The following is a 15,512-nucleotide window of genomic DNA, read 5'->3' as shown; positions in this document are numbered from 1 at the left end:
AAAGAAGCTGAACAGAATGCAGCTAAGAGACTGAGAAGCTGAGCAGAGACAGTCTGTCCCATCAGACAGGAAAGACAAAAATTGGAGGTAGGGGCCTAACAAGGCAGATGTGCACAACTGAATCCCACCAGCTTTCAGTTTGGACCCCTAAAGGACTGCAGCCTGTTGAGACCTCTAAAGAACTTCCCCTGTGTGGTAAGAGAAAGCTGGAAATACACGAGGCCTCACAAAGGGGTTCCCACCCTCAATCAGCTCAACCTCTGAGTGGATTAAGGTGATTCCCCCTATTCTAACTGCCTGTCAGACGCTAAAGGAAATTCTATCATCAGAACCTCTTCAATTTTCCATAATAACCAATATTTAATCAAAAATTACTAGACATACCAAAAGACAGAACCAATGGAAAAAGATGATCGAAAGAAATTCGGAGTAATCCAGATACTGGAATCATCAGATACGGACATAATTAACCACAGTTTCTACTGAAGAAAATTTAAACCGTGATGGACAATTTCGCCAGCACCAACAAAGTTCCCAAGCGAATGAAATGCACAACCGGAGTAGACAACCACCGAACTTTCTAGTTCATCAAACCTAGATTCAAATCCAAGCTCTACCACCGACCAGCTTTCTTTTCACCCTAAACAGGGAGAATTTTCACAGTAACACTATGAGGAAGAACTAAGTGTCTTACATAGTGTCTAACATAATAGTCAGTAAACATTAAGTCATGTATGATGGTCAAGAATAGTTGTATCAGGATTACCTTGTCCCAGGACTAAGTAATTCCCTGCACACTCCCCCTTCATATAGCAGAGTAATACACTGCTATCAACTCGGTACAGAAGTATCTTTCATGTGAAAAAAAATTACGCCTATTTTTGTTTTGTCTTGAATCACCAATATTGTATTCTGGAACTACCAATACTTTTCTGAGAAAGTATTTTGTAAACAGTAAACAAAAAAAAAAAAAGAAAGAAAAAAGTTTATTAACTCCTACTCTGACTCGTTCCCCCAAAAAAGATCGGAGGTACCTTACCGACATATAAACAAGAAACCAGGACTTCAGTTTGTCCCCAGGGCATTGTTTTTCTTTTCCAATGAGAAAAGGACAGACTATGATGGAAGATAGATACAAAAGTCTCTAGGCAAGATATTACAGTCACGAGACACAGCAGATACCTAAAACCATAACACTTCTGTAGATCTTGGCAATAGTATTTATGCAAGCATTATTTTGCTTGACCCCCAACCCCTTTGATCCTTCCTGTACCAGACCCAAACAACAAGAGGAGGAAGGAAGACCCAGGACTAGAACTCAGTGTTCCTTCCACACTAGCATGCGCGTGCGGTCTTTCCGGCAAAGCCAAGCTGACACCACCAAGATGACAGAAAAGTGAAACAAATTTAAAAAATGGTTTTCAGCTATTACTACCAAAGGTTCTGCAGTTTGTCTACATGTACAACTATTTGGTAAGTTTTCGTGTTACTTAGGACAGACTAAATACGCGCTTTTACTCCTGTTTGGTTTACCGAATAACAACTCAATGCATCCAAAGACCCACTTACTGAGCAACTACCAGGCCCGACACTGGAGGCACAGGGAAAAATGACAGTATCCCTGTCGTGAGGAACAATCTGGGGACTGGGCGAGAGAGCTCCACGTGAAAAGGAAGAGTGGGACAAGAGGCTGTGGAGACACGAAGTTATCACTACACTAAGCAGCTATGAAAGGGAAATTAAAGAGAGCAAGTGGAAGTCCGAACAGAACTTCTACTCAGATCCAACGTCTTGGGGCTCCCCACCTGTGGCATCCCAGCCTCCTTCCCAGTTTATTATTACTCTTTAAAATACAGCAACTCTGGGGCGCCTGGGTGGCTCAGTCGGTTGAGCGTCCGACTTCGGCTCAGGTCACGATCTCGCGGTCCGTGAGTTCGAGCCCCGCGTCGGGCTCTGTGCTGACAGCTTGGAGCCTGGAGCCTGGAGCCTGTTTCGGATTCTGTGTCTCCTTCTCTCTCTGACCCTCCCGCATTCATGCTCGGTCTCTCTCTGTCCCCAAAATAAATAAACTTAAAAAAATTTTTTAAAAAATAAAATAAAATAAAATACAGCAACTCAAGATTAAACAGAAACAGCTATGTATCAGTAATTTAAAATCAGTAGTTTCCAAACTTGGGTCACTTATACCACCACCATTTACATTACATAAAAAACTATTCTTTCACTTAACGTTTTTTTTTTTTTTTAATGTTTATTTTTGAGAGAGAAAGGGCGCACGTGCACACATGAGCAGGGGAGGGGTGAGCGGGGTTCAAACCCACGAACCATGAGATCACGACGTGAGCTAAAGTCGGACGCTCAACCGACTGAGCCACCCAGGCGCCCCTCACTTAACATTTTGCTTAAATCAAGTTTTGTTTTGTTTTTAACTGAAATGCCCACTTTTGATCCTCCTGAAACAATGAGTTTGATGAGCTAGTTAAGCTTTCTAATATACATGAAAATAAAGGCATAGTGTTTAAAATAAAAATTGTTTTTATGAATAATGCTAAAATAACCCTGCATGTTCACATTTAGGAAACATTGGTATTTTTTTTTTAACTCTATTAGCAACTATTTGTAAATTCTTTATTTGTAAGTAAATATTTACAGCATTATTATGTGACTACATCAGCGTCAGTTCCTTTTTCTACTTGTGAATTAATATATGCTTTATTACCTAAAAAGTACACAGTTATTTCTGGTGGAAATCCATTCTATTCCAGTCACCCTAGCTCTCCATAATAAGGATGCTCTCTACATCTAATTATTAGTTAATAATCTTAAAGAGTTATACAAATCTTCCTCATGCCTACAGACAATTGCAGATGGTTTTTCCCTTCAATCACCTGCCAAGATAAAGAAATCAAAACATGAAAAAATACCAGATACCACATTTAAACTATGTTCTCACCAAATAGTATCTTCCTTCTGATGCACTTAAAATGAAAAGGAATACACTGTTTTCATTACATGATACGTACAGGATATGTACATGATACATCTGAACTCAGTGTTGAGGTTCATTTTATGCCCAATTCCTGTGAGAGAATTTAAATATTTGCAATTACCATTGCCAAAGCAATTACACTGTAAGATTATTTTTTAATTAGCCTTGTTCCTTACCAAAGCAAATTAATTTTAAGCCAATTCAGCAGACCACAAAGTCAAGATGAATACTCAATTCAATTATCTTTAATCTTTCAACTAAGAAACATTGTTCTTATCTCCTTTAACTCACTACGTCCCAATCCAGAACAGAGCATTTCAGCAGTCAGAAAGACGCATGCTCAGTAGCAAAGCAGATCTTACACAGAGGTGAGAAAACAACAATCAACACTTCCCTTACTTGCAGTGAGTGTGGCTACACTGGGCCATGATTTACAGAAGACTCTGCAAATCACTTAGTAGGGCTGCAACTCCGTGGTGTTTATCACAAAGGTGGCTTTGCACTCCAATGGCCAGTACTCTTTATGGTGGAATATGTCAAAGGCCAGATCCAGAAGGAGTCACTGTCTATACTTCCCCAAGAACTCAAGTAAGGCAAATCACCATCCCTCCCATTATATCCTGGAAATGGTCATCCTTGCATAAAAGTAATCGGATTGGGTCCAAGATGGAGTCGCTCATGCTAAGCCGCATATCAGCAAACAAAAACTTAACTATGTCTCTGTGCCCGGCTCTCCCAGAAAAGGGAGGCCTAGGTCAACCAGTCCACACAAGATACCTGACCTGGATTCCAAGACTTCCCTTAGGTTAAAGTGGGGCTACTTTCCTGCTTTAGAGCTATCAGAAAATGCCCAGTATAACTCCCTTGTTCCTGCTCACTTTGGTCTACAAAAATCTCTTGCCTTGTATAGCTCCTCAGAGCTCCTTGCTCTCTGCCCGATTCATGAATCACTGAATAAGGGGCGCCTGGGTGGCTCAGTCAGGCATCCTGCTTCGGATCAGGTCATGATCTCAGGTCTGTGGGTTTGAGCCCCGCGTCGGGCTCTGTGCTGACAGCTCAGAGCCTGGAGCCTGCTTCGGATTCTGTCTCTGCCTCTCTCTGCCCCTCTCCCACCTGCACTCTGTGTGTGTGTCTCTCTCTCAAAAATAAAAATAAATAAACATGAATCACTGAGTAAAAAGCCAATAAGACCCTTAACGTTTACTCAGTTGGATTTTACTCCTTAAGGCTAGGACCATCAGTGAAAAGCCACAGTGCCTGTTCACGGTCAACAACACCTCCCTTCTTTCTCTCCCCTCCGAATCTCTCTCTCCTCAGTAGCACCCTTGAGTATAGAGAGAGTGGCCATCGGAAACACCCCAACAACAATTATGTGGAATACCCTCCAACTTGTTAAGTGATACTATCTGGTCAGGTGATACACTAATAAATAAGCTTACTCTGTCCTGAGAGAGATTATTAGTCTTACTCCGTATCTCTCCCTTTGTAATTTTTGACTCTTATCAGTAAATCAGGGGGCAACTACCATTATAGCTCAGAAGTCGGCACTGTGCACTGAGCGAGGGACCACTGTCACGGGGCCTAAATTGAGTGCCCTAAAAACCGTCATCTGTGTTGTAGGTTACTATTTCAGTTTCATAAGTGATACTCTCCTTTCAGAAGCCACAGACATTTTGAAATCACAGGAGAACTCCGGACCCTTCTGTCCTCAGAAACATTCACGTGACACACAAAAAAGCTGTGTCTATTCTAGGCAGGCCACGGAGCCCAAAGGCTCTGAAATCTACCCAGATCAAGAATTCTTGCTCCAGTGGCTTGAGAAGGCTAACACAAGGCCACAACGTCACATTTGGAAAGAAATGCCACGAGTCTGCAATCACATGCAAATCAGGAGCAATTATACAATACCATCAAGAAAAACTAAACCTGTTAGTGGCAGCAGCTTGAGGATTTTAGACATTAGGGATGTGATCTGATGGGGCAGAGGAGGAAAGTCACAGGCTACACACACTAGGTTTGCGTAGTCCTCCAAGTATATCGAGAAAACGGCAATTGTTCTTATCAAATATTGGGGGAGGGGAGGTATTATGAAAGAGCCAAAGGCCCAAAAGTGCCCCTCCTATCCTGTCACCACGTGGTGTCGGCTGGATCTGTGGTTAGAGTCACATTTTTCTATCAGGGTTTTTATTGGGATGAAGAATGAGTTTGGCTCATGAGACATATAGAGGCGATCTTTAAATCAGCACTGAAGCATTCCCCTCCTTAGGGCCTGGCTGTGAAGCAAGACCCGGCACCCAGAAGAGAAGGGGAGGGTGCTGGAGCTGGCCCATAAGCCACAGACGAAAAAGGATGGGAGGGGAAGGGTGGAGATGCCAAGTCTAGCCCGGTGAGGGTGACAAGTCTAGCCCAGCTCAGCAGCAGACTGAGAAGCTGCAGCCAAAGCAGTGACAAAGGTTTTCTCACTGACCAAACTCAGGCCCCCCTGAATTCTTTCTCAACTGGGCCCGACTTCTGGACCTCCACAGTCCTCTGTGCATTGTCCGATTTTAGCAAGAATCCTTATAGGTCAGTTTAACCAGACCCTCTTCCACCCCCCAGGGTCTAACTGGGGTCCTCATCCTCCAACGACCCCTGGGTAAGGTCTGACCACCGTGGCCTACCTTCAGCAAGAATCCTGTCAGGTCGGCTGAGCCAGACTCGCTCCCTCACCCCCTCACCCCCTCACCCCTGATGCTTCCTGTTAGTAATTTCCCATCCGGGGACCTCCACCCGGCTCCTTGGCTATAAACTGCCATGGGCTCACATTCATTCAGAGTGGAGTCCAACCTCTGTCTCACTACAAGACCCCACTGCTGTGGTCCCCACAACCGTCACGATGGCCTCCCTTGAATGAAGTCTCCCTTACTTTCAACAAGTCTCAAGAATATTTTTTTTTAACTGTTTGAATCGTATTTTTTCTAAAGAAAAACAGGAGCAAGGAAAACATCTGACAAATATGGGAAACTTAGGCATGTTTCAAGCAATGGTAGTAAGTTTTCAAAAGAGGGTATGTGGCAATGCTGAGGGACAGAAGCAGGAAAATGTTTACGTTTAGCCCAGAAAGCTTTCTAGCCTCTAGCCTTCATGGTTCTGAGAAGGATGAAAATATGTGCTGGTTGCTACATTCTTAAAGGGTCTCATGACTGCCTGTATATCTCACTGACTGTTAATATCAAGCTGAATGATAAGCACCACAGAAATCTTGCAAAAGTAGTTTCATGAGTAGACATTCAAAGAAGACATTTACGATCTAATATTCCCTGCATGTCTCCTCCCCCTTGCACACGAAGCATACAGAAAAATTATAGCCCTTTGTGCCCACGGGCCCTGTCCCCATGCTACTCAAATAAACTTACTAAATTGTACCATAGAATGTCTAAAAAATTCTTCCTTATGCTCCAGATCTGGCTCAAATGAAAAAACAAGTAAGACGATACTCACAGGATCTATCCAAGTTTATAGGTGGATTTCACCAAGTGTCTCTAACATTTGACTTAACCTGGCAGGGTATCTACATTATTCTAATGCATTGTTGTACCCCAGCAGGAAAAAGGTCCAAATTTGGGCTGGGGCACAAGAATTTGTAGATGAGCTGGCAACTAGGGACAGAAATCATTAACCAGTAGGAAGAGACGCTGTTCCCAAGGCTGAGCCCCACTGAACTACCAAGAGGAGACACCTGCCAGGGAAAGAAGAGACCACATGGTCACCTGTTTAGTGGAGGGAATGAACCTCAGTTTTGATAAAATTAAGGAAGTAACCTAGGCAAATGATGAAAAGTCCTGCCTCATTTCAGGGCCATTTAGTAGAAGCAATTCATAAATACACAAATGTAGGCCCAACCACACCAGAAGGGATGGCTGTCCTAAATATTCATTTTATGAACCAGTCGACACCAGACATTAGCCACAACTGGCAAAGTCAGCCCCAGGCCCTCAAACACCAACCCAGAGGCTGCTGGAAGTGGCCACTGGAGTCTTTAACAGAGATACGGCTCTAAGACAGGAGAACCGAGGGCTAAAACACAGGGCAGAACACAGGCTCAAATATCGGGGGCCGCTAGCTTGGGTCCCCCACACCACCAGGCTATTCAGGGGCAAGAGAAGAAGCCAGCATGAGACAGAAATTCACATAAGACCACTTGCTATAGGTGTGGACACTGGAGTAAAGAATATCCGAATGAACGCTCTCTGCCGGGGCCGTGTCCCACTTACAAGGCACAGGGACACTGGAAAAGGGACTCCCCTCATCTCCAGAGAGTAAGACAGAAACTCATTTTCCAGCCCAAGAGCAACAACCTGAGGAGATGACATGATGGGGCCCTGAGGCTGGTCCGGCTCCTGCGAACATCAAGATGCCCGAGCCCCAGGTCACCCTGGCCGTGGGAGGGAAGTTCGTTGTTTTCTTATTGTTACGGGAGCTACTTACTCTGTCCTGATTCAGCACACCAGCCAGACTCGTCTTTCTAAACCTAAAATTACTGGACTAGAAGGGGAATATCAAACTCGCTGGCTTACGTGGACAGTCCTACTGCAGGGATTTAGAGCAAGTCCCCATTTGTTTGGCAATCCACTCGGTAGACAACTTAGGGACCTTACGTTACCTCAGGGAACAACAGTACAATGTGCCGATGATATTGCAATATCTACCCCACGAAAGACATCTCGGATCATAATTCTACCATTGTCCTTCTTGGAGAGAAGATACTGAGCATCATCTAAAAAGGCTCAAATTTCTAAACAGAAGGTACCGTACTTAGAATATGAATCAGAGGCGTCTGGGTGGCTCAGTCAGGTAAGCGTCTGACTTCAGCTCAGGTCATGATCTCGCTGTTTGTGAGTTCAAGCCCCGCGTCAGGCTCTGTCCTGACAGCTCAGAGCCTGGAGCCTGCTTCAGATTCTGTGTCTCCTCCTCTCTCTGCCCCTCCCATGCTCGTGCTCTGTCTCTCAATAATAAATAAACATTAAAAAAAATTTTTTTTTTTAGTAAAAAGAATATGAAATCAACTGCTGGCATCGTTCTCTGTCAATCAAGAGAAAAAGAGCTATAACAGAATTGGGACCTCCTGCCACAAAAAAAACAAAAACAAAAAAAAAAACAACTCTGAACCTTTTCTGGAATGGCTGGATTTTGCTTTCTATGGATAGCAGGGTTTGGAGTCTTAGTCAAACCTTGGTATGAGGCCACTAAAGGGCCAGATTAAGAGCCTTTAAAATGGAACAAGAAACAACAGGAGGCCTTTCAACAACTAAAACCTAAACTCTCCTAGGTTCTGGTCCTACCAAACTTAGAAAAGTCATTTACCCTATTCACTGCCGAAAAACAGGGCCAAGCCCTAGGAGCACAACCCAAAAACTAAGGCATGAATGGAGACCCGCAGGAAGCAGGATATTTTCCAAAGTCGTTGACAACACGGCCTGAGGACGGCCAGCACGCCTCTGAGCAGTCGCAGCTCCTACGTGATGAGAAGCATCTAAATGTTCAATAGGACAGCCCCTGCCAGTGAGGACTCCTCATGGGGTTCAAGGAATTTTAGAAACTAAAGGCCATCCATCAGTGAATGACAGGGGGCGGACTCACTAAATTGTCAGGCTATACTTTTAGACTCCCCCGATAGTGTTCTCAAAACCTGTCAAACCGTAAACCCAGCGTCTCTCATGCCCGGACCAAACCAGGCTACTGTTGTGTCTGAACAGGACAGGAAAGAGGTAACAGGATTGGTCTCTTCCAGCCGTCTGGATCTGAAGGGTCAAGCCACAGATAATGCCGCGGAAGGCTGATTTACAGATAGTAGTAGTTTTACACAAGGAAGACAGAAAGGCTGGCTCTGTGATTATTAGTTTAACTTCAACTACTGAGGCCAACCCATTACCGACCAGTACTTGAGCTCAAGAGGCAGAACGGATAGGTCTCACTTGAGCTCTTCGGTTAGCTAAAGGCCTAAGAATTAATACATACACAAATTCAAAATATGCCTCCATGCCTGCAGGCATATAGTGCCATCTGGAAGGAAAGGGGATTTTTTTTTTTAAGTTTATTTATTTTGAGAGAGAGCGCAAGCTTCCGTGGCAGAGGGGTAGAGAAATGGGGAGAGGGAGAATCCCAAGCAGGCTACACATTGTCAGCACAGAGCCCAATACGGGGCTCGAACTCACGAACCGTGAGGTCAAGACCTGAGCCGAAATCAAGAATCGGACGCTTAATCGACTGAACCAAGGAAAGGGGATTATTAACTAGTCATAATTCCATTAAATATGGATCCAAAACTGTAACTCTATTAGCAGCAGTTAATCTCCCTAAAGAAACTGCTGTAATATATCGTAAAGGACATCAAAAGGGAGAACATTTAGGATCCAAAGGTAGCAATTTCACCATTTGGGCAGCCAAACTGGCAGCTGGAACTGAACTAGTTATAGGAGTCTTCTGTCGCTCTCTAATCCCTTAAGCACTGTCGTTCCCACTTACACTCTAGGGGACACCTGAGCACTTGGGAAAGGACACACTAAAATGGCCTAGGGTATAAAAATGATAAAGGAAAAATCTCTGTCCCTAAGGAAAATCAGTGGAAATTCGCAAGAGGCCTCCACAAGTCTACTCATATGGGAAGAGAAGCTTTATGGAATTTCACCAAACTGGTATTTGATGGAAAAGGATTAAGAGCATCTTTATTTTTTTTCTAATTTTTTTTAACGTTTTTATTTATTTTTGAGACAGAGAGAGACAGAGCATGAGCAGAGGAGGGTCAGAGAGAGAGGGAGACACAGAATCGGAAGCAGGCTCCAGGCTCCGAGCTGTCAGCACAGAGCCCGACGCAGGGCTCGAACTCACAGACCGCGAGATCATGACCTGAGCCGAAGTCGGACGCTCAACCGACTGAGCCACCCAGGCGCCCCTAAGAGCATCTTTAAAAAGGCATGTAGGGGCGCCTGGATGGCGCAGTCGGTTAAGCGTCCGACTTCAGCCAGGTCACGATCTCGCAGTCCGTGAGTTCGAGCCCCGCGTCAGGCTCTGGGCTGATGGCTCGGAGCCTGGAGCCTGTTTCCGATTCTGTGTCTCCCTCTCTCTCTGCCCCTCCCCCGTTCATGCTCTGTCTCTCTCTGTCCCAAAAATAAATAAAAAACGTTGAAAAAAAAAATAAAAAATAAAAAAAATAAAAAATAAAAATAAAAAGGCATGTAGGGGCACTCAGGTGGCTCTGTTGGCCAAACCTTCCAACTCCTGATTCGGCTCAGGTCATGATCTCACAGCTTCAGGACTTTGAGCCCCACACTGGGCTCTGCGCTGACAGAGTGGATCCTGCTTGGGATTCTCTCTCCCTCTCTCTCTGCCCCTCCCTCCCTCATGCTCACTTTCTAGAAAGATAGATAGATAGATAGATAGATAGATAGATAGATAGATAGATAAGGGCAGGTAAATCTTGTGCAATATGTGCCCAGATAAATCCAGAAGGTACCTTATGACCACTCTCTCTTTTAACACCTGTCCAAAGACATGGGACATATCCTGGGAAAGACTGGAAAATAGGTTTCACACAAATGCCACCTTGTAAAGGATATAAATATTTACTAGTCTAGACAGATACCTTTACTGGATGGGTGGAAGCTTTCCCACGTAAGACAGAAAAGGCTACTGAAGTAACAAAGACTTTATTAAGGGAAAATCATCCCCTGGTTTAGACTCCCTCAACCTCTTCAAAGTGAAAATGGCCCATCCTTTACGGCCCAAATAACTCAACAGGTAGCCTAAGCCCTTAAAATTAAGTATTCTTCACATACAGCCTGGCACCCTTAATCATCCGGCAAAGTTGAAAAGGCTAATCATAATTTTAAAAGACACCTCACTAAGATGAGCCTAGAAACACAAGAAAACTGGATAACTCTTTTACCTGTAGGTCTCTTAAGAATAAGAACCACCCCATGGGAAAGTTGAGGGTTAAGCCTTTTTGAATTAATATATGGTAGACCCTTCCTTACCATTGACTTATCCTTGGACCCAGATTATAATAATCTGTTACACTCTTTTTTTTTTATGTTTACTTTTGAGAGAGAGAGAGAGAGAGAGAGAGAGAGAGAGAGAGAGCAGGCGCAGGGGAGGGGCAGAGAGAGAGGGAGACAGAGGATCCGAAGCAGGCTCCATGCTGTCAGCACCCAGAGCCAGAAACAGGGCTCGAACTCATGAACCATGAGATCATGACCTGAGCTTAACCGACTGAGCCACCCAGGTGCCCCTGATACACTTTTCATTTGAGTCTGGATTAACCCATAAAACTCTTAATGAAGCTGCTAATAAAGTACGGCCAAAATTGGACCCTAATGAAATTCAAAATTCTTTGTAAGTACACCCTACGGAACTAGTCTATTTAAAGGACAGGAATTGGTTCTCCTGCATTGTTTGCCTTCCTAAGTGGAAAGGACCTTACAGGGTCATAGCAAGCACTCCCACTGCAGCAAATCAGAAGGCCACTTGACATGGACTCATGTTTCTAGAATTTAACTCATACCCCCTTCAACACAGGATGACAATGAACTGACCTGATGAGCCCTCACATTCCTATGAACCATCGGAAGACCTCAAATTCCCCTTCAAACAGCAAGATAGGAAGAAATGAAGGTCTTTTTCTTTCACTTGTTCTCTACACACGATACCTAAATGGTAACTCTTTTCTACAATAGGCACAACAATACGCTGAGCCACAAAACCAATCTTTGTGCTGAGTATGTGTGACTTGCCATCCGTATCAAGCACTTCAGGCCTCCCTTGGTGGGTTTCTCCATGACCAAGTGCAGACTGGCATTATTTACATCAATACATAGCCAAAAGGATACATCACCCCAACACCAGCACATATAGGGATATTTCTATTACTAAAAAGAATGTTTCATGCTGGCCTATAGACAATGCCACATGGGACTCTAAAGGCCATAAGAAGCCTTTCTCTTATCCTCAAACCGTCAACAATTGTAACTGAATATGCCAACCCACAGATAGGCTCACAACAATGAATTCCCCAACTACATAGTCCTTCCTATTGATATACCTAGAAAGGATTATAACAAATATCAGATGGATATATGTGGCTTACTCCCACAATAGGACAAATAAACCAAAAGGCCCTTTAATGCTGGGAACAGAAAAACCATACCCTTGATTCATGGCCCAACAGTACTCACCAAATAGGATGGCTCCCCCCAAGAAGACTTTGTACCATTTTTTTTTTTTTTTTTTTACAGGCCATCAATCAATTCTTTTGCTACTGACTGGACAAGGCGACCAGGCATGAGATGGCCAGCACCTAATGGGACACAGTGGTTACATGGGCCAAATTTGTGGCCATCGCTTCCACCAGGCTGGACTGGAAGATGTGCTAGATTATGGCTGGATGCAGGGCTGTAGCACTAAGACTATCAAAAGTTCAGCTAATCTTCCATAGCTAAGACAATGAAAGACAAGATCCGTGTCCTATGGGTATGACCATCTGACATTTATTTTTCTTCCATCAGTAGATTTAGAAGATCTCATATTGATGAGGAAACATAAGGCAAGCTGACACCCCACAAACCCCCTCCCCCCAACCAGGTGGGATATATGTGACATTCCTCAGGCACTACTGGCTGCCCAAGAACAAAGGAAAGGGAAAAAACCAACAGTTAACCGATTGAGATCACAGTCCTACAGGACAAATCCCTACAGGACGAGTCAATCAGTTTACAAATGTCTTAGTCAACTACAAGAAAAAGGCAATCTTATCAATAGCCTAACCTCCAGAAACCCAGAGACTCCATTTCCTAGAGTCCTAACATCACCCTCGCCTCCATGGTGATGTGGGGAATAAAGAAGAAAATGTAAATAAAATTAAGTTTCTTTGAGAATTTTAAATAAATTCAGCCCATTGAGAAATATTTGAGGTAGGCAGAGTAAAACATTTCTCCAATAAACTCCTGTCTTGTCTTAATGCCTTACTAGAGGGAAAACCACCTTAGCTTAACAATAACAAGGCCTCCAGTATCTTCTGAGTCCTCTTTAGCATATGAAAATCCTTTTGGATTTTACCTCCGTCTCCACAGTATATAATCAGTCACTCTAGACAACTCCAGTGCAGCTCCTTCCGCCCATGGGTCCTGTCCCCGTGCCTTAATAAAATCACCTTTTTACACCAAAGATGTCTCAAGAATTCTCTCTTGGCCATCGGCTCCCGAAGCCCCCCACCACTCCAAAACCGCATCAATGTGACACACGGAGGCCCTTGCTACATACACAATGAAGGCCTTAAATGACTTTCAAAGTCTCATTACATTATCAATGAAATAACTCAAATGTGTAAAGCAGTTCTACAAAACAGAATGGCATCCGATGTCTTGACAGCCGTACAAGGAGCAATGTGTCCCATTATTAAAGAGGAGGGTTGTGTCTGCATTCCAGATTCTGACAAAAATATGACAGGATTACTGATTGGAAGAAGGAAACCGGTGCTCTTAAAGACCCTACCTTGTCACTTAATGACCGGTGACACTCCTGGTTGGGAGGTGGACTATGGTTCACCCTCGAGAGTCTTCTCACTGCTCTTCCTATTTCCATTATAATCATAATCCTCACGTGTTGTCTCTTTTGCTTTTTTCTCCTCTATTGCCAAGGTGCATGCAAGCAGTTCCTGACTCCTTCACTCAGCGCACAGATGAGTCTTACTACCTGAAACAAATTCACCCCGATGTCCACTCTGGACTCTAAAGCAATGGCCTTTTCTAATAGTTCGCTGCAGGGACAGATGGTGATGAAGTTTGGTCCATACGTTGAGACATCTCTATGACCCCTGTGAGCTTGAAGAAGTCACAGAAGATGAGGCATTCAACCTTCAACAATCTTAAAGATTTAAGGACCAAAAACTGGTCAGTGGGGAGATGATGAAGGATAGAAGCAGAAGAATGTTCACCATTAGCCCAGAAGCCTATCCTCTGCATACTTCCCAGATGGATCAAACAAGCGCTGGTTGCAAAGGATCTCATGACTGCCTGTAAATCGCACCAAGTGTTCATATGGAACTGAATGATGGGCACCAGAGAAATCTTGCAAGAGTAGTTTTAGGAGTAGAAATTCGAAGACACTGATGATGTAATACTCCCTGCAAGTCTCTTCCCCCTCAAGCACTCAGCATATAACCACCAGCTTCTTACAGCAAAAATGCACCTCTTTCTGCCCATGGGTCCTATCACCGTGCTACTCAAACACACTTACTGAGTTGCACCATAGAACATCTCAAGAATTCTTTCTTGGCCACTGTGCTCAATGACCCTGAAACAATATTGTGATTGGTAATAAATATATATTTGGTCTTCTCCCTGATTCCTGGCACAGAGCTCCTAAAACCCAGAGAATTTCCTAAGTGATTAAGAGCAATAAAGATGTCTTTTGTTATTCATAGCATTCCACACCCCTTGAAAACACACCAGAGTTCACGTTAATGAGGTGACTTTTAGAAAACCCCTAAGTGCGGAGGCTTGTTGCCAGGGGGAATCAACTAAATGATTAGGGTTGGAACTTTCAGCCCAAACCTGACCTCCAGGGAGGGGAGAGGGGCTAGAGATGGAGTCCAATTACCAAAGGCAGCCCAAAAGGACAGAACGCAGACATGTTCCAGGTTGGTGGACACGTGGAGGTGTGGGGAGAGTGGTGCCCCATGAAAGGATATGGGAGCTCCACGATGCTTCCCTGATACCTTGCCCTATGTATCTTCTCCCATCTGGCTGTTCTGAGTTGTATCTTTTTTTTTTTTAATGTTTATTTATTTTGAGAGAGAGAGAAAGAGTACGGCATGCCTATGAGCAGGAGAGGGCAGAGAGGGCAGAGAGGGCAGAGAGAGAGAGAGAGAGAGAGAGAGAGAGAGAGAGAGAGAGAGAGGGAGAGAGAGAGAGAGAGAGAGGGAGAGAGGGAGAGGGGGGGAGAGAGAGGGGGGGGAGAGAGAGAGGGGGAGAGAGAGAGAGAGGGAGAGAGAGAGAGAGAGGGAGAGAGAGGGAGAGAGAGAGAGAGAGGGAGAGAGAGAGAGAGAGGGAGAGAGAGAGAGAGGGAGAGAGGGAGAGAGGGAGAGAGAGAGAGGGAGAGAGGGAGAGAGGGAGAGAGAGAGGGAGAGAGAGAGAGAGAGAGAGGGAGAGAGAGAGAAAGAAACCCAAGCAGTCTCTGCATGATCAGCGCAGAGCCCGATGCGGGGCTCAATCTCATGAACCGTGAGATCACGACCTGAGCCCAAACCAAGAGTCAGACACTTAACCGACTGAGCCTCCCAGGGCCCCGGAGTTATAGCTTTTATAATAAACTGGTCATCTAGTAAGTAAACTGTTTTCCTGAGTTCAGTGAACTAACTACTCCAGCCAATTAATCAAACCTCTGATGCACGGCTGGGGAGTCAGAAGCACAGGGGACACCCTGCACTCGCATGGGAGGAGGGGAAGGAGAGGGACAGTCCGGTGGGACTAGTCTGGTGCCGTGTCCCGGC

The 15,512-nt window shown here is 44.5% G+C and overlaps 1 protein-coding gene and 1 pseudogene across 1 annotated transcript in view; one reads left to right on the top strand and one right to left on the bottom strand.

The window, feature by feature from the left end:
* The window catches only part of MPP7 (MAGUK p55 scaffold protein 7), a 301,509-nt gene that overhangs the window by 244,099 nt on the left and 41,898 nt on the right, over positions 1-15,512 (bottom strand). The window lies entirely within an intron of this gene.
* On the top strand, positions 11,745-12,575 carry LOC131483913 (endogenous retrovirus group PABLB member 1 Env polyprotein-like; annotated as a pseudogene).

This window comes from Neofelis nebulosa, chromosome 8, assembly GCF_028018385.1.
Source record: "Neofelis nebulosa isolate mNeoNeb1 chromosome 8, mNeoNeb1.pri, whole genome shotgun sequence".
In the NCBI taxonomy this organism is placed as follows: domain Eukaryota; kingdom Metazoa; phylum Chordata; class Mammalia; order Carnivora; family Felidae; genus Neofelis; species Neofelis nebulosa.
The sequence above is the reverse complement of the archived record's forward strand: the minus strand, read 5'-3'. Positions and strand labels throughout refer to the sequence as shown.